Source organism: Balaenoptera borealis (assembly GCF_965194805.1).
Source record: "Balaenoptera borealis genome assembly, chromosome: 2".
In the NCBI taxonomy this organism is placed as follows: domain Eukaryota; kingdom Metazoa; phylum Chordata; class Mammalia; order Artiodactyla; family Balaenopteridae; genus Balaenoptera; species Balaenoptera borealis.
In genome coordinates, this window is record NC_138867.1 from 8,593,957 (window position 1) to 8,621,599 (window position 27,643).

At 42.4% G+C, this 27,643-nt stretch overlaps 1 protein-coding gene across 7 annotated transcripts in view; it reads right to left on the reverse strand.

The window, feature by feature from the left end:
- SEMA5A (semaphorin 5A) overlaps positions 1-27,643 on the reverse strand; it is a 506,976-nt gene that overhangs the window by 394,830 nt on the left and 84,503 nt on the right. Inside the window, exon 1 of one of the 7 annotated variants that reach the window (XM_082382606.1) lies at positions 5,943-15,736. The exons of 2 other annotated variants lie outside the window; for them this stretch is intronic. The gene's annotated coding sequence lies outside the window, so the exon portion shown is untranslated. Of the gene's footprint in view, positions 1-338; positions 5,901-5,942; positions 15,740-27,643 lie in introns of those variants that run through there. 4 more of the 7 variants (XM_082382605.1, XM_082382602.1, XM_082382600.1 and 1 more) reach the window with 4 other exon arrangements.

The following is a 27,643-nucleotide window of genomic DNA, read 5'->3' on the forward strand; positions in this document are numbered from 1 at the left end:
TGCCACATGTTGATCAAGACCACTTAGTAAAAAATCTCGTTGATAATTATCTCACCTACATTTAGAAAAGACAAGTACCAAATGTCACCATTTCCCTTCTTTAAATCTCTGGCTGTCTTAGGGCCAGAGTAGGAACCCCTGGAGACAAGCCCTAGCAATGGCCGAGGCTTCAAGTACAGTGTGTCCTCACGTGGGGACACAGGACCTCACATCTGGGTCATTTCACGACACAATCATCTGGCTCCGAGACCAGCAGAGGTAAACCCTACTTCCCTGAGTAGAAGAGACACTTCTGACAGTCGTATCCAAAGAGCAAGATGCACGAGGAAAAGACATACCCTTCCTGCTTGGAGCCTTCCCACCCAGATCTGCGCCGAGACCCCTCTCTCCATCAGACAGTCGTCACTGTGAAATGTGATGGTTTAGAAATATTAGACACAGCTGAGAACTACAGAAAAGGGAAGGCGGAAATTGGGGATTTCATTTCTCAAAGCGTTGACTAATCCTAACAACATTTGGGAAGAAAGAAACCCAATTGTTTTCCATTTCGTCTTCCTGTAGCTCATCCTTTGGTGAGTATTTAAAGCTGGTAGGAATTGCTGACCCTGGAACAAATATATTGCCTCAGTAACTGACACAAAGCTTGTGTAAAAAACTCTTTCTATTCCTCTGCTCCCGCACCAGACAATGAAACATGTTCTGAGCTGCCAGGAGGCATGGGAACAGAGAGAAAGAAAGAGCAAAAAATGACAACTTTATTCAAGCAAACAAGTTGCCCAAAACTAAGCGACTGCTCAAAATGAGCAACTTCTAAGATCGGCTCTCTAAGGACACCAACGTCTCCGAATGGTGACTACTTTCTTCTTTCTGCTGCCATGTGCCTAGTTTTCAAAGGACAGCCTCACTTTTCACGCAGGCAGTTTTGAAGCTCTTGCACAAGTGGTTAATTTGCATGGGCAGTTGGCCTCTCAGCTTTCATTTTGACAGCTAAATTGATCCGTCCTTTGTAGACTAGAATATCAGTACCCAGAGAAAGAAGGCTGTCTGAGGCTTTTTGAAAAATCTGGTCTCTCAATTCCTACTTATTCAGAACAACACACTCAAGAAGACTACCCTGTAAGCAGTAGCTTGCCCACACAAAAGAGACTCAAGATTCAACTTGGGCTCGAAATTCAAATTTAACTCAAAAAATTACTTAACTACTGTTGCTACTTCTGTTAAAGAAAACAGGACGGGCTTGGGTTCTTAAATCAGCCCTTTGGTCATTACATAGGAAGAAGGAAATGCCTGCCACAGATTAAACTCACAACTGACACAAAAACCTTCTCAGGACGAAGCTGAGCTAAGACAGACAAAGGTCTCCTGCAAGAGCATGAAGGAGAAGACGGTTTTTATCCCTGGAAAGATGGCAGACTGTGAAATTCACAATGAACTGTTACTGAAACGGCAATGGAGTAAATCACTCAGAAAAAATATTTTCCTAAAAAAAGAACAGATAGAAGAAGTCTTTTGGAACTTTCCAGCTACAAAGGATGCTCTCTCTCCAATTCAGTAGAGAGAAACATAAAGATGTTTTCCTTTAACTCAGTAAAGGACAATCAGATTAGTACAAACGCACACAAGCCAATCCAATATGCATGGTGGGCTGTGTCAGTTCTGGGTTCTCCATGTCTTCATTTATTTTATGTGCCCAGACTCTCATGCTGCTGTTTTACATGGGATACAGCAACCTGGGCCAAGCAAATCGTGTTTTGATTTAACAGTGAAACTATGCCCTTGTTTTTTGGCTTAAATCCAGCAAATGCACTGAAATCATTTCAGAACGTTCATATCTCCAAAGGCATGAAGAATAATGGACATTTAAAACCTGCTGAAATCAGTCCCAATGACCTGTTGGGTCTTCCATTGTCAAAGGTGGGCTCCAAGACTAAGAAAGAAGACAACTCCTTTCTTCATTACGGCGAGAGGCCAAGTTGCTCAGAGGTGCATTTGTTTCATGCTTTTGAGGCTACAGCAGGATTAACACTATATGAATCCCTGGGTGTGTTGCATAACCCAAAATCTACTTCTGTTCTATTTGCCAGCCTCTTAATATAAATTAGTGATAAAAATAAGAAATAGGCTACTCTGTGTTGAACCAGATGGTGTCTAACTTTCCTATAAACATGGCTGTGTTTAGAGTGTTTACACATGTAGGGGACTAAAAAGATCTTCATTTCTTTACATTTGGCAACGAGTCATGTCACCCATTTCAGCACAAACTGTACTGAAACTTCTTCCCCAGGAAGAACCAGCATAGCTTCACAAATGTTTAAAAACAACCATGTCAGCTGCCTTAGATTAGTCATGAAGCCGTTCTTCCCATCCTGCAGCCTCCAGCAAGGACAAGATCTGATCAAATCGGACTCGCTAAATGGAACCAGAAGGCCGGGCGTGTCCTGATGCAAACCTGCTGTAGAAAAGACACTCTTTTTTGTATGAATCAAAGATGTTTTCTCCATTTTCTTTGCGACACGCACCCTTAAACATGTCAGCCCACGACCCTGACTTAAGGGTGTCCCCCCTACCTGCATCTCTCTCCCCGCCCTTGATTAGTGACACCATGGACCAAAAATATCAGACCTGGGACAGGAGTGTTGAATAATGGGGAAACATCTGAGCTTACTGACTATTAAAGGAGCCACAGTCAATTGCTAACCACCGCATTCAATACAAGCCCTGCTCCGCTGGACTAAGTGGAAAGGAAACGAGACTGGTTTGAAAGACAGACGGCATTTTACAAAATTGTGTTCCGTTATCTTCCACTGACAAGCTCTACCAGCAAATGTGACAACACAGGGAGAGTGATCCAGGTCACGTCTGACCCATACAAACCCCCAGTGACTGTCTGCCCTGTCCCTTCTCCCTGCCTCCACCGCGGGGTGGGTTTGGGTTTCCTTTTCATAAACCGTCGAGAAGACAAATCCCTCCTCTTTTGGATAAACAGGATGAAACTGACCACTGCCATTGCTTTGGGTTTTTTTTTCTTTTGATTTTACAAGCTACCGAGAAAGTAACTCCCTTCCTTGTGGTACGTATGAAGTTTATTTATGAATCTGAATCAAGAACTCTGTATTTCTTGCCCTTTTGGATTATATCTTGTTGGCTCAACCTCGTCACTCAAGCCAATCATCCTAAGAGCCGTTCCTGCATCCCAGCTGGTTCTCTGAAATCCACGTGTCACCTGTGTCCCCATGCGATGCAGTCACCCCTCCTCTGTGACCAGGACACCCAGTGCCCGCCTCTGGTTATATCATATCATATCACCCTCTGTTGTTTGTTTGTCTGCTTCCCCCATCAAGGGCACTCATCCTGTCCCGTTCAACTTTGAGTCCCCAAGCCCAGGCTTAGGTAGATGGGCAAACACCTGATAAGGTTTCCTTCATTTTACTTCCTGGCGTGTGCAGATGATAATGGATCCACGGACCCAGGGGAAAAATCCTAAAGTCAGCTTCTTGAGATACTCTTCCAACTTGGCATCACATCATCCAATCTGACAGCAATCAAAATCACCCAGAAAAACAGAGCACGCCAAACCTAGGTGGGATCGAGATGCTGCCTGGCCCTCCTCCAGGTCTAGAAGATGCCAGGCGCTCAGCAGGTGCCCAGGCAGGAGACGGTGGGTGGCGGCTGTGTGGGAGAGAAAGTCCTGAGGAAAGGAAGTCACACCTTCCTGGACCAGAGGCTTGAGGCTTGCCTTGATCCCATCTCTGCTCAAAATAAAATTCTCCTTTCACCTCTCTTTAGAAGGATTTCAAGTCTCAGAGGCGGCTTTCTGACGTTACTCCTACAGGTTTGGGTCCCCTTTCTTACATCCTGTTTATGCTCTTGTAAGATCCAAACTTATCCCAGACTCTCCTGTGCAAAGAAGCCAAAATTGCTCTCTTCTTATCTATTAAGCCGACTGACATATACAAGGGTCCTTCTTCAGACTCCCTGGGGGAGCTGCCTCCACTCCCCTCAAAACCTCTCTAGGGGCTCAGAGATGTCCCCATGGAGAGATGGCCGCTCACGTGAACAGTCAGGACAGGAGAACAAGGGCAACCCGGTGGCCGACAGTGACCAGTCAGGAAAATGCCTTTCCACAGTGATACACACATTATTTTTTGTAAATCGAATGCTTATACTGATAATTCCCTTAGTAAACCCATTTTTCACAGCTATCAGGTGAATTGCTAAGTAAAAATTACTCTGAGTTCTGAACTAATAGTGTCCATTTGAACTGGAGTGTTTCCTACGTAGCAATTCTGCAGCGATTGATTAAAACAAAATCCACAGTTTTTTTGTTCTTGGGCTTCCGTTCTCTCTACAATCACAGGTTTCAGGCCCCTTCACCCACGCAGTGTCCTGAACATACTTGACCCTTGGCTGATGCCCTGCTCACCCTGTGTCCCTTCTCCTCAGTTAACTGCAGAAGAAGGAAGTATAAAGCAGCTCCCTTTCACCCTCCAGTTTTCCACGTCACATGTAGCTTTAGAAAACATGAACGGGCTCTGGCCCACGTGAACATGAAATTATGACGTGCTTTACCCAGTTAAAAACATAAAAGCATTTTAGAGAATTTAGCACCAGAAAATCAATCTGTGCTTGGGGACATTTTATGCTTGACTTTAAAATGTGCATTTTAATCTCGATGTTATGTTTTTTGACTCCGTTCATACTTAGGCCTACAGAAGTGATGCTATTCCATGAGGGTAATGAGCCTAACAAGTGAATCCAGCTTTAAAGAAAGGTCTATATGACTCTAGTGAAGAGGACAAAACAGTGATACAGAAAATAAAGTCAAGTGACAGCAGGACACAGACTTGTCCTTGCTTTGGGATTTTGTTTTTCAAACTATATACTCATGTTAAAATAAGACATTCTTGTCACATCAGGTTTCTTATCCACGTCCCCTCTCTTGGACCAGCAGATAGCTAGCCTCTCAGCACAGTGTTGGCGCAAAATCTGTCTCTCTCTCCTCACACATTTCACCAGAGGAACTACAGTCTAATTATGGACCATCCCATCAATGCAGCCGTCACTGTGAACACCAGGGAAGTTAAACCATAAACAGAACCCCTCATTCGCATGGAAAGCTGATAGCAATGTGGGAAGGCGTGATAAGACCCGTTATTATTCTTGGAACAAAACATCTCACCCTGTTGGCCATTTACGTCGTCATGTGCTTCAGATTGCCCTTGGGCAGGGCTATGCATTATTTACTGACAATTTCTCAAGTCATGCTGCCTTTCCAAATATTGTAAAAGAAGCTGTAAATCAGAAAAGTGGCATGAAATTTTGGTGACAGCTGCTTGTCTCAAAGACTCCTAAGGTAAACCACCAAACCATAGCTTGATGTAATAGCACGGTCTTTACCCACATTCCTTGACAAACTCCTAACCCCCAGCACATTAGGTCTCTCCTAGTTGCATATTCTGGGGGACACAGGGGTCTTTCAACAGAAGCTAAAAAGATGCAAATTGATCATAACCATCCTGAGATGAGAAAGACCCGGCTTTCATGATTTCCCTCTGCTGTGAACCTTGGGAGAGGTCAACCTCCCCATCATCATCTTCTTCTCTTGGCCGTGGATGGCAGACGGGAACTCCACTTGGCAGACAAGGCACCTGACAAAGTGTGGACACCAGGTAAGAGTTTTGGTTCTATCTGAACCATACAGTAGTAGGAAAACAATAATCATCATGGAGGAAATCTGAAGAACTGGAAGGTTTTAGCGCTACACCTAGTCCTTCTGCCATCAAAGGACAAACTGTCAATAGAAAGACTCTTCCCCTCGTTCCCTTGCTTCACCTTTCCCACCAGCACTTTTTCCTTTTGTCAGTCCTACAGCCCACACGGGCTCTACAATGCTCCTTATGGCTACAACAGACCTTTAAAGAAAGGAAGGGCAGAGAACTTACAAGGACACGAGCTCTCCTCCCTCAAGGACATTCACTTTGGGAACTGTCACTGCTCAGAAGACATCTTCATCCCTGCCGAAATCACCAGAGGGAGCCCCTTCTCCTCGATTTCAGTTTGCTCTGACAGACACACAGTGATCGAGGAACCGCAGGCTTCCCAAAGCAAAATGCTGTGCAGGAATTTCAGAGCCGTCCTTGGCTTGTCAGCAGACGTCGGCAGCTCGGGGAGAAAGCTCTGTTGCAACTCAGCCAGCGTGCCAGCCCACGTGCCAATACACGATCTCACAAGCAGAAAAGCATCCCCGCCCAGATTATTCCAGCCCGGCCCCTTCTGGCTCCCACCAGGGCACGGAGGCCGGCACTGTGTTTCAGAAGGAAGTTTCACAGCCCTGTTAAAAGAAGAATCATGGTGGGCTCCCACAAATAAGGCCACATCTTTAACCCGGAGCAAATGAAACTTTCTTTTACCTTCCAGCCACACTCTCCCTAAGCAAAATTTAAAAAGAGAAACTAGAGATGCAAAGTAACCACTGTTGTCACTTGCTCGGTAGATGTGCCTAGTTTCCTCACCCAGCTTGTTATTCAAGGTGCTATTTATTACAAAAGCTCTAAAATCATTGTTCTCCTCCAGGTCAAAGCAGAAGCACTGATGTCCAGAGATAATGAGGCCACACAAGGACAGGCAGGAAAATGTCCAAAGAGGTCTAATTCCATCAGGAAGAAGGAATGTCTGAGAGCTGCTTCAAAGGCTGGGAGGTTTTCCACCAGTGATGCTGCAAATACCAAGGACATAGGGATTGACAGAAAACGCTGCTTCCTTACCAGGAGCTTAAACATCTACTTTGCACCTATGGGATTCAGAGTACAAACGGAGTTGGACAACTCCAAACATTACTTCTTTCAAATGGTAATTGATATTCATGAAAGAAAAAGAAAATACAGTCAATCTTCATTATTCAGATTCCACATTTACAGATTCCATATTTGTGAATTCGCCTACTGGCTAAAACTTATTTGTTACCGCAAAATGTGCTGTTAGCTGTAAGTGCAAAGGTAAAGGATCAACTATATATTAAGTAAGGTGTCTTTATCAGAAATATGCATTAAAATGAGGTTCTTTATTCATAGGTTGATGAAGATGTTGGGACCAGAAGCTCGCAGGAACCTAGCCCTGTATGTCCCCTAGGAGCAATGATTCAGGATTAGCTAATTCAGGGTTCATGATGAACTTATGGGGCATGAGTACCATGAGTCCTCCATAAGGACAGACTGTAAATAGTGAAGGTCATGAACAAAAGACAGAATACCATAACCATGTCCCAGCTCTACATGGGAATGTCAGACGCTGGCTGACGTAAGATGATGTGAAGGTGGGAGGCAGGATTGCGTGAGTGGAGTGTATGTCACACAGAGGAGGGGCCACCTCGATGGACGGAGATAAGGGGTCAGGCAATGGAAACTCCAAAGACACAAGCTACCTGACTGTTCCTGAGAAGAAAACTATTGGCCCTCTGGCTTCTGAGGAGCCCAGAACTCATCACGCTAGCAGCGAACTGTGGGAGCCCCTGGTGCCTGGCTGTCTGGCGTTAACCCTTCTAGAGTGACAATTAGAGCCCTCAGAAACAGACATGGGGGTGATCCCGGGCATCAGGGATGACAGGCCAGTGGTCAAGGTCACTCGCTTGCCGACTGGGGGCTCTGGCTTTGGCTGGCAGGACTCTCTAGAGCCCTCATTATATGATGTGAACCAGATCCTTGGGTTCTGCAGCAGATGATGATCCTTGCTCCCTCGATTTAAAGGATGATGACAGTCTAAAGAGTTGATTGTGTCTCATTACACTTGAGATAATAGATGCCTGACAACTGAGGCTATTAACTTGAAGTTCCAAACACATCACACTGGCCCTCTGGTATAGTCCCATCGGTCACATGTCAAATAGGAAAGTGTTTTCTTGCTACACAGCGTGTAAAGGAGAAAACGCTAAACTGGTACAGAACGGCGAGTACTGTTTTTTTTTCCTAGTCCATGAAAGTCTTAATTCAATTGAGTCACTACACTACAAAGTACACTGAGACCTTTAACATTAAAAAACAAAATAGGCAAAGCAATCCATAAAGGCCATAAAATAAAAAGGCCCAAAGCCATTACTTTCTTGTTTCCGTATGGTTTTACAGGCTTTTTCCTCTCGAAAATTCTCCCCTTTTATTACAATATTAAGAATTATAGGGCTTCCCTGGTGGCGCAGTGGTTAAGAATCCGCCTGCCAATGCAGGAGACACGGGTTCGAGCCCTGGTCTGGGAAGATCCCACATGCCGCGGAGCAACTAGGCCCGTGAGCCACAATTACTGAGCCTGTGCGTCTGGAGCCTGTGCTCCGCAACAAGAGAGGCCGCGATAGTGAGAGGCCCGCGCACCGCGATGAAGAGTGGCCCCCACTTGCCACAACTAGAGAAAAGCCCTCGCACAGAAACGAAGACACAACAAAGCCATAAATAAATTAATTAATTAATTAAGAAAAAAAAATTTTTTTAAAAAGAATTATAATTACTACCTTTTGGAATGGAACTGACTTCCTTGTAAACTACACTCCTCCTTTTATAATGAAGAAAAGGAAAGAAAACTGAGCATCTCCCCCCCCCCCCACCTATACACAGGGAGTTGTCCAAAGAAAGAGAGTGAAAAGAACAGAAATGGCTCACATGTGCCCTCAGACTAAGAAAACATACTGAAAAAGCAATGCACAATTTCCCAAGATCAGAAAGAGTACTTTCAACCATGATCACAAAAATATAAGCCGGTAGGCGCCACAGACACATTCATAGAGAAAATCAGAATCATCTATAAATGATAAATCAAACCCAGGAATGATGGCTATGAGTCAGGTACCTGCATTTTTATTTCACCAGCATCAGACAGGGCTGTATCTTGCCTACACCTGAAGCTGTGATTATTGCAGACTAACCACACCTCTCAAGGAGTTTCCTGGTTAGTTAGCAGACCAGGGGCTTAGCTCTCGAGACTAGGAGGTAATGTGCCTACATGAACAGGCCAGGACAGGAAACGGGTTTCAGACTGGGATCGAGCAATCCTGTAATAAGAAATCGTGAGAATTTGGTTTTTAACGACTATTCCATCTGGCTTTTCAGCCAAAGCTGGCTCTAAAAAGTCCCTGCTCTCTCCGAATACTACACGCTAAAAATAAGGACGTGTGTATACGTTAACTGAGAGTTTTGGAGAGATCTAGTGGCAGCACGAAAGGAAGGCTAAAGCACCACTAAAATTTTGAGCTGGAAAGCAGAGAAACGGTTGGTATTTGACTAAAACTTTCAGAAGACCCTTCCAGGTAGTGTGAGTCAGCAGGGTACACGTTATCTGGAGAGCCTCAGAGGCACAAAGCACAGAGAGAAGAACGTGCTCCAAAAGAGTTTGAGGACGACCAGAGAAGGTGCTTAGAAAGAATCAAGTCTCCATCTGCCAATTACTGCAGAAGTCAGCTCTTTGTTTCCAAGAAGCCTGCAGTTACGGGACTTAGATCGGGGCATAAATTCTAATTAAAGTAAATCCTTCTAGGTTCCCTGCAGAATTTCTACTCACCGGCTTCATCTTCCAGCAGGGTTTGAATTCCTTGTTACCCAGCTCAACAAAGAGCTACTCCGTCCCCAGCTGGGCCAGGGAGGGACATACGTGTCATGGTCACACTGTGTCTTCCTGGGCAGTTTAATCTTTCTTCTACAACCCACTGCAAATAATTGCTGCTATAAAGACAAGTGTCAAGAATCTGAGTGCAGGTGAGAATCAGGATTTGCCTGGGGAAGAAGAGGGGGTAATTGAAAGCAGAGAACAGAACATCACAAAAGGAGAAAATGAAAAACCCTGACTTTCAAGGGAATTCAAGGAGAACACGGAGAGGGGAGAAGAAAAGAGAAAGGATTCTGGTGAGCGGGCAGAGCCCCATTAGGGGCACCTGTGACTCTGGGTGCTAACAGAAAGCAGATGTGTCCGTGGCCTTGGTCTCCTGTCCCTTCAACCCGGTCCTAACGCTCCAAACAGTACCCCAAACCACAAAAGGGCTGGAGGAGACAAAGGAGGACTAAGTGGGTCCAGCTGCAATAACAAACCAGAAGGGTCGAACCGCGAAAGCTTTTAAAAATAAACAGTGTGATTCCAAGCGAGGGGGAAACCCAGCTCTGGGGAACTTCAAGGAGTACTGGACCTCACCAGAGCTCATTTTAAAAACCATTTAGAACTGCCTTTCAATGAGGTGTTTAAATGACAACACAGGGGCCTGCCTCACCAAAAGAGAATAGGATCAAACAGGGAAATCCTCAGAAGAACTCTACTCAGACTGCTCTACAGAGAGACTCAACTCGCCTTTCCTCTCCCCATGGAAACTTCCTTAGTCTTGAACAGGCCTCAAAGTCCCCAGGGCTTAATACTGTTACCCCCTGAATTTTCTGAATCAATCCTAACAAATCAGCCCAACCATGTACCTATTTCAGAGCTTTTGGGAAATACTTGGTCTCCCTGTTTCTGCTAAAAACCTGCTGCTTCTAAGTTCAACTCCTGAAAGTACATGGCCCAGAACTTTCCAAGTTACTTTAAAAAGAACAGAAGAACATGTCACCCACCCATAATGGCTGTGCCTGAATGAATCCACAACTCCTTCTTCTCTAAGAAAAGTTGGAAAAAGGCTCCCCAGAGGACTAGAAATGGCGCCATGACCCAAGTTAAAACCCTGTTACTACTTTCTACCTGGGTAGCATGGACACGGTTTTTTGGGGTTTTTTATTTTGTTTTGTTTTTTACCTTTCTTAAGTTGTTTCCCATGTAAAAGCAGGGAAGTAACAGCAATCAGGTTAAAAGAAAGTTATGAGCTTTCAAAACTATGAATGCCAAGTTCCTAGCTCAAAGAGTTGGTACTCAAAAATTCTATCACTATAACAAATGGAATTGTTCCTTAAACCAAAAAAGGGACGGCCTAGAGGGCCAGGGTTAACTTATTCTATGAGCCTGTGTCCACAGATTTACCTTTGTGGGTCTCATTGTTTAATCTATAAAATGAAGTTGGTATGTTTAGATAATTTTCTTTAATGCCAGTTTCAGGTCTAGAAAATCTAGTTGTCTGGGAATTTGGTTTCTTCCTCTGTATTGTGCAACTGCAAAGACTCATTCTAGGCCTATCATGACATTTTTTTCTCCTAGCAACTTTTCCAGAAAAAAAAAGCAAAAACTAAGAGACATCAATTTGAAGCCCTCTAATATATAAGGACCATGTTTTGAAAGGGTCACAGGACAAGTTTTTGATATGAAGTACGAAAGGAAAAGGAAACTTATTCTCTAAAAATCAGCACCTCTCCATTCATATGAGAATGGGGCAGAGCAGTTATGCCTTACCATGTGGAAAGGTCCAGAGAGCTGATGACAAATGGGTCCCATTTTTTTCCCTAGTGATACTAGTTTTGTTCTAAATCTTCAAGTGGGCTACCTTCTAAAAATCGATCAGACCAGTCTTTTGGTCTTTCTCAACGATTCAGCATAACGTAGAAAGTATGAACCTGAGGTAACTGCCTGAAACTAAGAGGAGCATTTGGCAATGAGGCACTTTCCTCAGATGTTCAGCTGCTCCACTGTGTAAGCACATCAGTAATAAACCAGTTAATGAAATATGGACGCAGGCACCCATCCACGTGTGGTCCAGCATGTAGGTTCAGGCAGCTAATGGTCAGATCGCGCATCAATACATAGAAGGGGGCTGCAGACTGCTCTGGGGCTGCATGATGAGTCCATTAGCTGAAGCTCCGGGATGGACCAGGGAAAGTGTCCGCAAATGGCTGGTTGTCCATATGTAAAAGTCAAATTTTCTATGAAATATATTACAAGAAGCTTTGGATTGCCGTGGAGGGCAGTGCCAACTCCGTGGAACATGTCTGAGTATCACCACTTGGGAGACACAATGACAGCTAACAGGCAGGTGTAAGAAGCCGAGAGGCTCAGCCAGGGAGTCCCAAAGGGGTACACATTTTATAATCAAATTTGCATCAACAGTGACATCCTTTAAAACCATCACATGCTACTATCAGCTTCAGTCAGGAGAAGGTAAGCTATGCTGGATGAAAACTGATTCAGGTAGTCTTAGAAGACTAAGCTCTTGATTTCATCCATTTTCACAAGATAAAATATGGACCAGGAAGATTTTTAATCAAGGCTGGTGGCAATAATTAAATACATAGTGCATTTTATATATTATAAGGTTAATATCTAATATCTAATTTTTAAATTTCCCATAATTACATTGTTTTCTTTAAAAACTGGAAATGTCTTCCAGAAAGCTATTGATGGATCATGTTTCAGGAAGACTCTTAGACAGCTCCCAGGATACCTGCCTTGCAAGATCCCCTTACTTGAAGGTAGGTGGGACCTGTGACTTGCTTCTACCAACAGAACACAGCAAAGGTGACAAGCTATGAGTGATTACATGACTCTGTTATATTAGAGTGCAGCACCTGCCTTGCTGGAGTCTCCTTCTCCCTAGCTGGCTTTGAGGAAGCAAACAGCCAAGCTGGAGAAGTTCACCGACAAGGAGCTGTGGGCAGCCTCTAGTTGCTGAAAGAAGCCCCTGGCAAGAAGTGAAGCCCTCAGTCCTACAACCACTAGGAAATGAACCAAAAAGCAGATCCTTCCCTGTCAAGCCTTCAGATGAAACCCCAACCCCAGTCAACTGCCTTTGATTGCAGCATTGCTGAGAAGCCAAGAGGCTGTATCCAGACTCCAGACCCACAGAAACAGTAAGATAATAGATGTGTTCTTTTAAGTCACTAAGTTTGTTGCATTATTTTAATATAAGATAACTGATACAGCCCATTAGAATGATACAAGCAATTTTATTTACAATAAGCATATATAGGATACTATTCCATTGAACTGGTCTATCATAAACTATAAATATATATTTCTTAAGTGACTGATTTTAATAAGATTATTTTTAACTACAGCACAAAATCAAGCATTGTGTCAATAGATGGCTGATCCTCATTTTCCACTCACTACTCCACAGTGGTTCTAAAGATAGCAAGGCCTTAACCTAGTAAGAGAAATAAAGTTGCATACGATCAAAACAGCAACATTTGATCATTAGTTACTAACCATAGATAGTTCACTTTTAAATTGACCTGTGATTACTAAAAAATGTCACATCATTATTGTCAAAGTTTATTTTCAAAATTCTGATAGTTTGTATAAAGCATTCCTGAGAACGCACACTAGGAGATTTTGATTTTCATGTTAACAATAGTATAAATGAAGGATCTGGTTGTCTGAACAGGCATGAGAAAGGTATTGCTAAATTGTTTTATGTAGACTGTTTCATGTTTGGGAGGTATATTTAGACTGCAGGATGTGTTGAAATAAACAGTCAGAATAGAAAACTAAAAACAGAATTACCATATGATCCAGCAATTCCACTCCTGGGCATATATCCAGACAAAATTATAATCCAAAAAGATACATGCACCCCTATGTTCATAGCAGCACTATTCACAACAGCCAAGACATGGAAACAACCTAAATGTCCATCGACAGATGAATGGATAAAGAAGATGTGGTACATATATGCAATGGAAGAGTACTCAGCCATAAAAAAGAAGGGAATAATGCCATTTGCAGCAACATGGATGCAACTAGAGGTCATCATACTAAGTGAAATAAGTCAGAAAGAGAAAGACAAATACCAAATAATATCACTTATATGTGGAATCTAAAATATGACACAAATGAACCTATCTTTGAAACAGAAACAGAATCACACACATAGAGAACAGATTGGTGGTTGCCAAGGGGGAGGGGGTTGGGGGAGGGATGGAGTGGGAGGCTGGGGTTAGCAGATGTAAGCTTGTATATATAGAATGGATAAACAACAAGGTCCTACTGTATAGCACAGAGAACTATATTCAAAATCCTATGATAAACCATAATGGAAAAGAATATTTTTTAAATGTATATATAAATATAAATATATATATACATATAACTGAATCACTTTGCTGTACAGCAGCAATTAACACAACATTGTAAATCAACTATACTTCAATAAAAAATAAATAAGTAAAATTTAAAAATAAAAAATAAAAAGATTTGTTTCTTATAGTTACGGAGGCTAGCAATCTAAAATCAAAGTGTCAGCTGATTCAGTTCCCTGGTGAGGGCTCTCTTTTCGACTTGCAGACAGACGGCCACCTTCTTGATCAGCTGGCACAGAGAGAGAAGCAAACTCTCTGGTGCCTCTTCTCACAAGGGCGCTAATCCCCTCATGAGTGTCCCACCCTTATGACTTCATCTAATCCTAATTATCTCTCAAAGGCCCCATCTGCAAATGCTACCACATGGGGAATAAGAGCATCAATATACAATTTTTGGAGGGACACAGTTGCGTCCATAGCAATAAGCATGAAAGTATTTTTTAAAGCATGTTTATGAGTTAATTTAAACTCATGATTGGATGTTTAAATACATGATTTCTGTCTATATTCTTTTAAAGAGTCTAAAAATGCATGTAATAAAATATAGTATCCTAGATTTCCAAGTAGGAAAATTTTGCTGCTTACTCAAAGCTAAATGTTTTCAATCACATCTTCATTTGGGGAGGAAAAGGGGGAAATGTTTTCCTCATCTTGACATGTTTAGCAATTTGAAACAGAACCAAATGTTCCATGTTTACATTTTCTAGCTCCCAGAAATTATGGAATTCCTTAGTTCATAGAATTTATTCTTCTCTTGTCATTGAAAGTGTACAATACAATCAAATGAAAATAAATACTATATTAAAGCCATGTATTCCTCTACTTATAATTAACTGATAAGCCTTTGTCATTATGTTTTGAAAAATTTTAGATTATTTGTTGCCTTAAGACATAAATTTGGTTGGTTATCTATCAACTATTTTGCTATTCTTATGGAGAGTAAGCTTCCAATTATTCCCTCTGTTTGCTGTCTTAGACGTCCCTAAGCCTTGCTGAACAAGTAGCACAAGGCTTCTCTTTGGAACTAACCCCAAAGATGGCTAAGTAACCCAAATACGGACAGTCTACTGTAATTTACATCATTTGTGGAAATGCTCATTTTCTTAGTCACAGGCTTTGCCGTGCATTTAGCATAGAGATTTCCTAGCACAGAAATGATATTTAAAAGCTCTAGGGCAGAAGACCTAAATAGATGTTTCTCCAAAGAAGATTTACAGACAGCCAACAGGCACATGAAAAGATGCTCAACATCACTAATTATTAGAGAAATGCAAATCAAAACTACAATGAGGTATCACCTCACACCAGTCAGAATGGCCATCATCAGAACGTCTACAAATAATAAATGCTGGAGGGGGTGTGGAGAAAAGCGAACCCTCTTACACTGTTGGTGGGACTCTAAGTTGGTACAACCACTATGGAGAACAGTATGGAGGTTCCTTAAAAAACTAAAAATAGAGTTATCATATGAGCCAGCAATCCCACTCCTGGGTATATATCTGGAAAAGATGAAAACTCTAATTCAAAAAGATACATGCACTATGGTATTCACAGCAGCACTATTTACAATAGCCAAGACATGGAAGCAACCTAAATGTCCATCGACAGATGAATGGATAAAGAAGATGTGGTACATATATACAATGGAATACTACTTACTCAGCCTTTAAAAAGAATGAAATAATGCCATTTGCAGCAACATGGATGGACCTAGAGATTATCATACTAAGTGAAGTAAGTCAAAGACAAGTATCATATGCTATCACTTATTTGTGAAATCTTAAAAAATGATACAAATGAACTTATGTACAAAACAGAAATTGATTCACAGACATAGAAAACACACTTACGGTTACCAAAGGGGAAGGGGGGGGAGGGAGGGGTAAATGAGGAGCTTCGGATTAACAGATATACACTACTACGTATAAAATAGATAAACAACAAGGTCCTACTGTAGAGCACAGGGAACTATATTCAATATCTTGTAATAACCTATAATGGAAAAGAATCTGAAAAAGAATATATATATAACTAAATATATACATAACTAATATATATATATATATCTAAATCACTTTATTGTACACCAGAAACTAACACAACACTCTAAATCAACTCTACCTCAATAAAAATTTTTTTAATGTAAAAAACACAAATGTCTTTATCTTGTCTTCCCTATATACTTCCCCTTTGTCTTTTACTGCCCTATATATTTCCATTGTTATGACAGTTGCATTGCAACATACAATCTTGCCCTAAGGCCTGGAGACCACTATGACCAACCTTGACCTCCACTCCAGTGCTAGGAGCATCTGTATCCCAAGCCTGAACTAACTGTGCAGCAAGTCTTCCAAAAACGAAGGATGCACCAAGCTCTCAAAAAGACTCATATTATGGGGAACACTCAATTTATTTAAAACAAGAAAGTCTTATTTGGGAAAGACATGACCTGAAAAAAAACAAAGGATTTTCAAGTGCAAAGTAAGGCTTCCAACACAACCAGCGCTAGGTAAAAGTTCACTGAAACAAAAACAAAACAAAAAGAAAAAGAGAAGGGAGATTTGGTGATAAACTGCATTTGAAAGAGTTGCTTTAGATACAGAAAAAAACAAAGCTACACATAAGCGTAAGGTATCACCTAAACGGGAGGAGTTGCCAATAGCCTCTGGGAAGGACAAGAGGTCTGGACAATATTAATAATTAAGCATGGTTTTCTTAGCAAATTAGTTTGTTTTTTTTTTCTTAAACTTAGTCAGTAGCAATCATTCTATAAAGAAAACATCCTTTCTCCTGGGTATGAAGTAAACACAGCAGAGCCGCGACAAAAATAAAGCAGCCAGAATTTAAAGCATACAAAAATCTGGGGCTAAAAATGGATACTCTCATTTTGCCTGTGAAATTATAGGTTTGGCGGGTGCTCCAGGCCACCAAGGTCTCCTCTGCCAACGCGACCTTCCTCTGTCCCCAGGGAGCTAGCTCTCCTCCAGCAGAGCCTTGCAATAGGAAATAACAAGGAATGTTTAATATACACATAGTAGGCGCTGAAACCACCGAAGTCATTCCAAACCAACAGATGCATCAATCAAACCCAGACTGGAACACGCTGCCCACAGCAGTGCCCCTCACCCCCGAAAGCATTTTCACGGTCTATATTTTGTGGCTTTGGGGAAATGTTATCTATGTTGTTGTTACTGGTTGGTAAGCTACACTCTAAAGGCAAATCCTGAGGAGTCTTAAAATCAGTGATGCTATAGCAGGTTTCCTCCACAGTGGAAGCACTGACATTTGGGGTCAGCTAATTCTCTGTTGTAGGGACCAACCCGTGCATTTAGGGAGATTGACAGCATCCCTGGCCTCTACTCTCTAGAGGCCAGCAGCACCCAGTACTGCCCCCCCCCGGGCTATGAAAACAGAACCGTCTTTAGACATCGCCAGATGTCCCCCGGGGAGCAAAATTGCCACTGGTTGAGAGTCACAGGGCTAGAAGCATAGGATGGTATAACTTTCAAATGCAGGCATTGAAAAGGATGGGGTAAATCTATTTGCTGCCCTAGAACTATCTTTGAGACAAAGAGTTACATGAAAACAAGCAGGAGTCAGAACAATGTCTAAGTTCCCATTTCTTACAAAGAGTCTGTGTGGTATGTTTCCGTCTGCTTTGAAAACTTCTGGAGAAAAACCTGAGACTTAATCCTGCTTGTCTCTGGGGAGGGGGATCTCATTTACATTTTTCTACCATTTAAATTGTTTGCTATACTCCTTTTCATCATTTAAGAAATAATTTTAATAACTTTCCATATTTTTAAAATTGTAGCCTTCAATATATTTTCCAAAAAACTAGGAGTTTTTTGTTTATCTTTTAGTCAAATTGCAGTTTATTTTTTTTATTGAAGTATAGTTGATTCACAACATTGGTTAGTTTCGGTTATACCTACATATATATGTATGTATACAGTGATTCAGTTATACATACAAATATATATTCATATATATATATGAAAATATATACCTATTCTTTTTCTGATTCTTTTCCCTTTGGGTTATTACAAAATATTGACTATAGTTCCCTGTGTTATACAGTAGATCCTTTATGGTTATCTATTTTATATATAGTAGTGTGTGTATGTTAATCCCAAACTCCTAAATTATCTCTCCCCCTCCCCTTTCCCCTTTGGTAACCATAAGTTTGTTTTCTATGTCTGTGGGTCTATTTCTGCTTTGTATCAAGTTGAAGTTTAACTGGGGCTTGAACCTCGGAGCCTCAGCTGGGGAAGCTGGCTCTGGGGGCATGATGCCACCATTGCCAGCCTCTCTCGGCCCTGGCACTGAAGCCTGCTGACCATCGCCGCCTACTCTGAGTGGAAATGGGGAGAAAATGTGTGAAAGTGACACAAGTGCCCATAAATGATTGCTCGCTGTGAGGTAACCTTAGCCCTAGAACAAGATCATGACGACTAATGGACTCGGGCCTCCTTTCAAACAGATGCGGGCGGCAAGTCCCACCCGCTGGTCTGCAACCGCCCGTGACTGGAGGTTTGCTGCACCATGCCTCCATGGAGGAGTGTGGGGAGAGGTGCATGTCCAGGTTCCACGGGTCTCCTAGCATCACCCAAAACCTTTCGTTGCATCGTCAGTTTCAGGAGTCCCAGTTCCATCACCTGGAACGCACTCGAAGGCTGGATGACACGCGGTCGTTTAGTGCTGGCTTCTGGCTTCCCATCAGAATCAGTAAGGAAGCATCAGAATGCAGGGTCCCAGGCCCGTCCCAGACTCACTGAATCAGAATCTCTACTTGTGGGGCCTCAGAGTCTCAGTTTTAACAGGTTACCAGGTGATTCCTAGGAAACTGTCTTCTTATTTGTGAATTTCCTTGATTTTCTGGTTAAAATCAGAATCTTACACAAAATACAGTAACTTTTCCGAGAGCTGAAATCTCAGGATTTCCCCCAAAGCCTCCACGTATCGATCTTGAAACAGGTGAGAGAAATTTATTCATCAGAGAACAGTTTCAATCACCCACAATGAGCTAAGTTAATATAATCCGTTTCAGTCCTTTGGGCCGACTGCCTGTAGATATTTAATTACACCATTTTGGGTCCTAGTCACTGCTTGGAGTTCTAGGAGCATGAAGAAGAGTGTGGAAGGCACTAACATGGAGAAGCAAGAACAAAACTTCCATGAGAAGTTCCGTGTGGCTCAAGTGTAGACACCCCGGCAGGGAGTTTGGAGATGAGGTTACAAGTTAAAGTCATGCTCAGCTTTGGACCAGGAAGGCCTTAAAGTTCCCCTCGGCTTGACTAAACTTTAGGCACATTTCTTCCTGACCCTGGACCCCTGACCACCCTTTTCTTAGAACATATACTTTAGAAAACTTAGAGTCATCAATTCTTTCTCTGCCCCTTTGAGATACAAATCTTCTCACAGCCTCGTGCCAGATTTACAACCCAGGATTGTCTGTCTCAAGGACCCAGGGGCCATCCTTTTGAACTGTGATCCTCAAGGAAGATAGGGCGCCTGTCTCCCAGTCTCTGGGGGAGGGTGGGAGCCTAGCTGCTGGGTGCCAATTAGTAAACACAGGTGGTCTCATCACACCAGCCGGCCACCTCCCTAACGCCCTCCAGAACTTCTGCATTAGCTCTCCCCAGCGCCTACAAACTCTTCCACTTTTCATTTCAGTGGGATTGAGTTCAGTCTCTCTCCTCTGTTGCAACTGTCTTGACCCCTATTGCAATAGCCTTGAATAAAGTCTTCCTGACCTAAAGTCTAACTTCTCCAGTACAATTTTTCTTTGGCATTATCGAAGGGACCTGCACATAAGGAAAGTCTGCTTCTTACTTTATCTCAAGAGCGATGGGAATTCAGTGAGGTCTCAGAGCTGGGGGTGCACAGATCTGAGTGGCTGTTTATAAAGGTAATCTGGTTACCCTTGGGAGGAAACATGGATTGTTTGGAAACGAGGATTAAGCCACTAAATGGTGGAAACAAGGATTACGCCACTAAAACTAAGAGGAGTCATGAGGCCAGTGAAGGAATGATACCTCCATCTATCAAAGCAGAGAAAGAGAACGGAAAAGAAGGGCTAGAATTTTGGGGGTGGGGTGGTTTATGAGATAGACTTTGGCAGCTATTAGAGAAGGGGTGTGAAAAAAAAAGGATAGAACGTAGGATGAGTCTGAGATGTCTAGTTTGGAAAGCTAGGTAAATGTGTTTATATACAAAGATAAGGAAATCCAATTACCAAAGAGTCCTTAAATGAATACAATCTGTTCTTATGTTACTATAAAGTTATTATTTTCAATGTTTATCATAAATATTTCAGAGTTAATGAACCGAGATTGGTTTCACCTGAGTAGTTGGCTGATTTTTCTCATTCTTCCTCTTCCCACACTGCATTAAATAATTGGCATCCACTCCCAACAAGCATTTCTCAAATACTCTTCAAAGTCACTGCCAAGAGGGAACCTGTGTTTTCAGATCAGTGTGTCTCAGATTTATCACAGGAGTGTGCAGATGTGACAGAGAAGGAGAAGGAGGCCTGTCAATCCCAATACAGAGACAAGTTTCATTGTTTTAGTGAGTACCAGCAGACAGCAGGCAAAGGCATCCTCACAAATGAGTGTCCAAATCAATCCTCTTCCCCAGACACAAAGTTTCTGGCCTTTTCATCTCATGAGCCATATAAACAAAAGGAATCCAAAGCCGGAAACAGGGAACTGAGCTGCATGAACTGCCCTGAGCCCAGCTGAGCCTTGACTTAGTCCCGGATTATGACTTTGAGCATCTTCCACTTCCACAGGTAGGAGCTCTAGGGCACTCACTGGGGGATTCCAAGCTTCCACCTGGCCGCGCCACTCTGCAGAACTCCCGCAGCTTAGATGGAAAACTGTCTCTGTTTCCTGGCACGGACTAGAGGGCTGTAAGCATGGGTGGCTTTCTACCTGGACAGAATTTGGTAAATAAGCCTCAGGAGGCTAGAAGGCAGAATCAAGCTGAGGCAGGTCCCAGCAGCTCTGGGCCTGGCGGTAGGGGCCAGGGTGGGTGGAGAGGCCAAGGCAGGCCTGAGCCCATCCTGGTCCGGCGTGGGCCTGGCACCATGCCTGCAGGAGGCTGGTTCCTTGTGCAGAATTACTAAATGCTACAAATAGGGGAACACTGCTGATGAAAGTTTTACGGGTTTATTAGTAATCGCACCATTCAGGGCACTACAACTTCAAAGTCCTAAGTCCCACTAATCCTTACAACACCCCAGTGAGCTAGGGAAGCAAACAGGGATCATTAACCCCATTTTAGGGAGAGCAGAGAGGGGTAAGAAGCTTTGCTCGGAGCTATAGGAAGATCAGCGCTGCTCACGTCTTGGTGACCACCAAGTCCAAATTCAGAATGGCAGGCTGTACTGACTCACGCGAGGAGGGTCAGCTAAGGAGTCTTTCGTTACTCAGAATGAAACCTGTGATCAGATTTTATTTAAAATAAAAGAAGCAGACATTGTTTTTTTGTTGTAGCTTTAATAACAGTAAATGACAGTAATTTTGCCAAATTAGAAATGTCTGACTTGAGGCGCTGGCCGACTCCTCTACTGTCGGAATGTAGACTAAGTGATTTTGACAGATCTCATCCAGAGCTGGACCAGGATCCCCATGCCTCCTCCCTGACGTTGCCCCATGCTGCTTCCATGGCAACCCGAAAAGCTGAGGCGTGAGTACTAAACCATCCTTAGTGGTTTTTTTCAATCTCCTTTTCAATAAATTATAATATTTTTCTGAATATTTATCTATATTGTGAGAAATTTTGGAAAATACAAAAACATAAAAAGAAAATAAGAGTCGTGAGACATCTCTTATTGGTGGATTATAAATGGCCTCTGGTAACCTTCGGGGGCATGTGATACCTGTCAATTTTTAGGTGTGTAAGTACATTTCTATTAGGTAAAATTGGAGTTACTTTACCTATTTTTACCCAACTCCTTGAATATCATTCAAACATATGGATTAAATAACTACATAACAATCCATCAAATGGTGGTATCCATTTATTTAGCCAATCCCCAACTACTGGGTACTTTGGTGGCTTCCAGTTAGTGCTAGCATGACACTAGATAAACCTTTCAAATAAAGCTCTCTGATTATTTCCTTCGGGCAAACTTGTAGAAGATGAATCACTGAGTCAATGGATTCACACATATTTAAAGCTTTTCCTATATGTATCAATACTACCACACTATTCTCCAGAATGTTGTATCAGTTTCCACTTTTGCCTGCTTTAAGAGGTTAATTTTTCTGATCCCTCCAAAATTCCTCTACTGGTGGGGCTTAAGAGTAGCAATGGGTTGCAATCATGGCTAGAACATTTGGCATAAAGCCACGTTTCAAGGAAACATAGGTTTCAGTCAGATGGAATGCTTATTTGGGATGGCTAGTGAGGGCTGCCAGCCAAGGGAGAAAACTAACATCTCTCCATTCCTCCAAAAAGCCACCCCCATTCATTAAGTGACCATGGAAGACAATTCATGTTCAAGGCCCTTGCAAGGTGTCCCCATTTTACACTTGAGGAAAATGAGGCTCACAGAGATTCTCTAACTTGGTCATAACATGCTGCAGCCAAGATGGCAGCCCCCGGCTGTCTGCTCCCTCCCACCGAGATATAAATGGGAATCCTAACCATGCTGTAGACTCCGAGCAGTGTGGGTAAGTGGCCCTTTTGATCATGGCTATTGTCCCTCCTCTTCTTCAAATACTAATGGCAGAAAAGTTTTCAATCCTAGATCCAAAGCAACCTTTACCCTGCAATGAACCTCTAACAGGCCTGTACTGAAGGAGTGCTCTGTAAGAACCCGGGGTACTTGGAGTACTTTTACTTATACCCTAAGGCACAAAGGGTTTCAAAGGCAAGCTCTGAGTCAGACGACTGTGGGCTTTAGTCCTGACTCTGCAACTTATGACATGTATGACTTCGGGCATGCCACCCACTCCTCATTTCTTAAATGAGGATGAGTAAGAGTGAAGGAGACAGTGCAGGGACTTCCCTGGCGATCCAGTGGTTAAGACTCCACGCTCCCAATGCAGGGGGCGTGGGGTCGATCTCTGGTCAAACTAAGATCCCGAATGCCACGTGGCACGGCCAAAAAAAAAAAAAAGAGAGAGAGAGAGAGAGACAGTGTACGCAGAGGGATTATCCCAATGCCCAAAACATGGTAAATGTTCAAGAAATGCCCTCTAATAAGAATTCCTATCATTGCAAACAAAGTGATAAGGATGTAGCACAGGTATTTGACTCAGAAGGAGACAGAAAATAATCTGGCTTCCACACACTGCAAACTCTATCCTCAGGATGTTACGGTGTTTCCCTGGGCTGCATAACCCAGGCAGGCACAATTAGAGAAGGTCTGGGAATGGCAAGTTTCTTGCCCCTGCTGTGCTGGCCTCAAAAGAATTCTGCAGCAACCTTGTGCAATGGCCAAGAGCTATGGCTCCGGGGAAACAGACAAGACTAGATGCCACAACCAACTCTGTCCAACACTATCGGGCAGCTTTGAGCACGTGCACATCCTATATAAGCCTGTGTGTAAAATAAGGATCATCACAGTTCCTACCCGTTGGGAGAAGTAAATGAGATGATACTACACATGAAAAGGTTAGGGTGACCATGCCTGACACATAAAAAAACAAACAAAACTGTGAAAGCTGTTCACTTGTCTTCCTGGAGCTCTCCTCCCAGCACCTGGTAGAATATCTCACCTCCCCACCTCTTTGAAGTGGGCTATGGACACATACTTTCTCTGGCTGATATAAGTGGATTGGACTGGAGTCCCCTTGAGTAGAAGACTTTAAGAGACAGTGGTCCATATTACCATGTTCTCTCCCTCCCCATCAAAATGACCAGCAACAATCCAGGTGACAGTGGCCCCAGAAGTCAGCCTGCCCCCCAAGAGTGAGAAGTGGGGTAGCAGAGCTTCTGGAAACCCCAGAAACACACAGAGCATGAATGAGAAACAGACACTAGCTAATGTATGGAAATTTAGGGATCCTTTGTTACTGTAACTTAACCCATCAAATTGATGCTGATATAATTATGAGTAATCTGTCAGACTAGTTCAGAAGATGGAGAAAAGAGCCCAACTTTTGATCAAAACATTAATAATTGTGATTGAGGACACTCTCAATGAGAGTAGGTGGCTAAGGAGAAAGGCTTTTCCAAAGCAATGGAAAGTCGGAAGCGAGAACTTTGTTCAGGACCAGGTGGGAGCAGACTCTCCTCCCTCTCCTGCAGGTCAGGAACCAGGAGAACCCAATTCCCTCACCTCCAAGTATCACACCCCTAAGTCTACACGAAGAGTGATGTCGGTGACTTGAGGATGAAAGCGTGATGGGGTCTAAAACCAACCGGTTCCTAGGTTCCTGCAGGACTATGGGTCTCCCCTCGGCACTGCCCAGCAGGCGCCCGGAGACAGATCTATTCAGGGGATACTGCACAGGGATCGAACAGATTTGCTGGGACTGGGCATGCACACCCCACCTCCCAGAGGTTTCTGTTATCATTGACTGAGTCAGTGAGGGAGAGAACGGTGTGACTTCTTCCCGCCAATCCATAACCACCAGAGACACAGGAAATGCTACAGTATCAGGTTTAGAACTAGCCACGACTTCAGAAAATTCAAAAAGATTGTTGTCAAAGCAACCGGTTTGGGGTTCGATTACAATAAGCAAGAGAGATTTGTTAAAATATCCAAAACATGCAGCATAATTCAGTTTTACAAGTCATGTGTAATATGTCGAATAACTGATGCTATTAACAATTTCGTCAACCAGTTAAGTCTGTACATATTCATTTTAACAAGATTCATTAACAACCTTGCTGAACAATACAGTTACAAGCAAGCTCATTTACTTAAAATTAAATGCTCTGTGGTACATTTTTATTTCCAATTTCGCTTGAAGGAATAATACAGAAAAGTAGAAAAAGTAACAAGTTGCTGCTTTCAGTAAAATGATGTAAAATACTCTTTACTGTATAAGATCTAAATGCAAATTATTAAGAATGGGGCTCTACAATTTTTAATTTTAAAAAAGCTATAAATTCTCACTTTTGTCTCTCAAAAGTACATACAGCCAGTCATGTTTTCTAAAGGCATCTGTCCTTTGGGAAATTTTTCTTCCACTTTTTCTCTAAAAACTTGGCAGTGTTTGCTTTTGTTTTTGCTTTTGTTTTTCTTCTATCTGACTCATCATTTTTGAGCATAGAAAAGACATCATATAGTGCTCTGGAAGAGTTTTTTGTTTTGATTTTTGTTCTTTTATGCCACCTCCTGATAGCATTACGTGACTCTGGAAATCTATTCTGTGCTCTGCGAATAAGGTATGAAATGGAAAGTTCCTGCCCTGTGTTCAAAGAACAGAGTCAGCCCTATTGAGGCTGTGTTGTATTTTTTCCTGGATTGTTCTATAGGCACAGAAATAATCCTTAGCTTGGTCTGGGGCAACAGCCAAAGGAATTGTCTAAAACAGCAGAACCCGAGGGGGATAAGAAGGTTAGGTGATGGGGGGAAGCAGTCAAAAAAACACTGTTTAATAATAATTTTTGTTCACTTCCAGATATGTTCTTAATGTTTTCATAGGCCTTTTTTTTCTTCATTGTGTAATCTGCATATATTCATTGTAGACATTTATAAAAGTATAAAAAAAAGAAAAATATCCTTCACAATCTGACCACCAAGAAATAATCACTATTATCATTTTGCTGCATTTCTTTACAGTCTTTTTTCTTAGAAATGTATTTTATATATATATGCACATATATTGCATAAATTTATATAGACTTCATAGTTATTGAAAAGGTATGCATAAAATATATTTCCAGGCATATAAAGTGAAACCTTTTAAGTGCAGGATTTTTAACAACTGCATAATATTCATGTTATTTATGCAACATTATTCATTTAACTGTTTCCTTACTGCTGGCCATTTCTTTGATCCATATTTTAAGTTGTTTTTTTTTTCTATTTTTTTCCTGTCTATTGCCAGGGTTAACAAGAATGATAAACATCAACAGGGAAGGAACTACCAGATCACCTAGTCAAGTGAATGATTTAAAATAACAATGAAAAAAAAAAAAGAGAACTTAAAAAAAAAAACCTACTTGTAAGCACCAGTTTTACAGTGAATTATACAGCTTTAATTAGTACAACCTATTGGCAGAATATGGAAATCAGTAGTGAAAATGAGAACTACTAACTGACCAATAAGCCCAGCAAAGACCAGTACAACAGCAAGGTGCTGTGACTCTGGGTTCTGACTCTCCAGGGGATCAGACCAGACACTTGGGGATCAGACAGCCAAGACTAAGTCTCCCACCCAAGGAAAACAGCATGTAGAGCCTAAGGATCGGACCCTGAAATTTTGGCCAAAACTAGGGTACAGTATATTAAGTGGAGAGAGGAGTGAAGAAAGGGAGAAGATGGGGAGGGAGGGAGATGGGGAGGAGAAGAGGAGCCTGGGGAAAGGATGAAAGGAAGAGAGAACAAAGCAATCCAGGAGATGGGGGTGTGATGGCCCAGCGTGGGTGGGCACAAGGACCCTGACAAATGCCCAGCCTGGCCAGCTGACGTGTACTGAGCACATGAGCATCTGCACACAGGTCTTGGGGAAACCATAGCCAAGGACTGGAGACCCCATATGCCCTCCTGGGCTGGGGGCAGGGGGTCAGATCAGCAGGGCAGGAGCCCAGATGCTGGAAGCTGGAATAGCAGAGTTGGGAGTCAGTGATCAAAAGACAGGGTCACCAGAGTGACACCATTAGTGATGCCAAGGAGTCCAAAGATGCTGGTGAGAAGCACGGCCATGACGCCCACTGCACACTGCACGTGACTGCTTGTTACGGAGAATGCAGGACACATACCATAGCTGGCTGCCTCCAAAAGAATCTACATCTATACCTACGTCGATCTCTCTATCTATCATCTATTTATCGTCTATCTATCATCTATCTATCTGTATCTATCTATGCCAAAGAGCTTTTTTTTATTGAAGTATAGTTGATTTACCAAAGAGTTTAAATACTAGAAAAATGGTGGACAATATGATAAAGGAAGAGCTAATAAAAGCTGCGGACGTTGAAATGTGGTATCACCTCACACCGTTCAGAATGGCCGTCATCAAAATATCTACAAACAATAAATGCTGGAGAGGGTGTGGAGAAAAGGGAACCCTCTTGCACTGTTGGTGGGAATGTAAATTGATACAGCCACTAGGGAGAACAGTATGGAGGTTCCTTAAAAAGCTAAAAATAGAACTACCATACGACCCAGCAATCCCACTACTGGGCATATACCCTGAGAAAACCATAATTCAAAAAGAGTCATGTACCACAATGTTCATTGCAGCTCTATTTACAATAGCCAGGACATGGAAGCAACCTAAGTGTCCACTGACAGATGAATGGATAAAGAAGATGGGGCACATATATACAATGAAATATTACTCAGCCATAAAAAGAAAGGAAATTGAGTTATTTGTAGTGAGGTGGATGGACCTAGAGTCTGTCATACAGAGTAAGTCAGAAAGAGAAAAACAAATACTGTATGCTAACACATATATATGGAATCTAAAAAAAGAAAAAAAATGGTTCTGACGAACCTAGAGGCAGGACAGGAATAAAGACGCAGACGTAGAGAATGGACTTGAGGATATGGG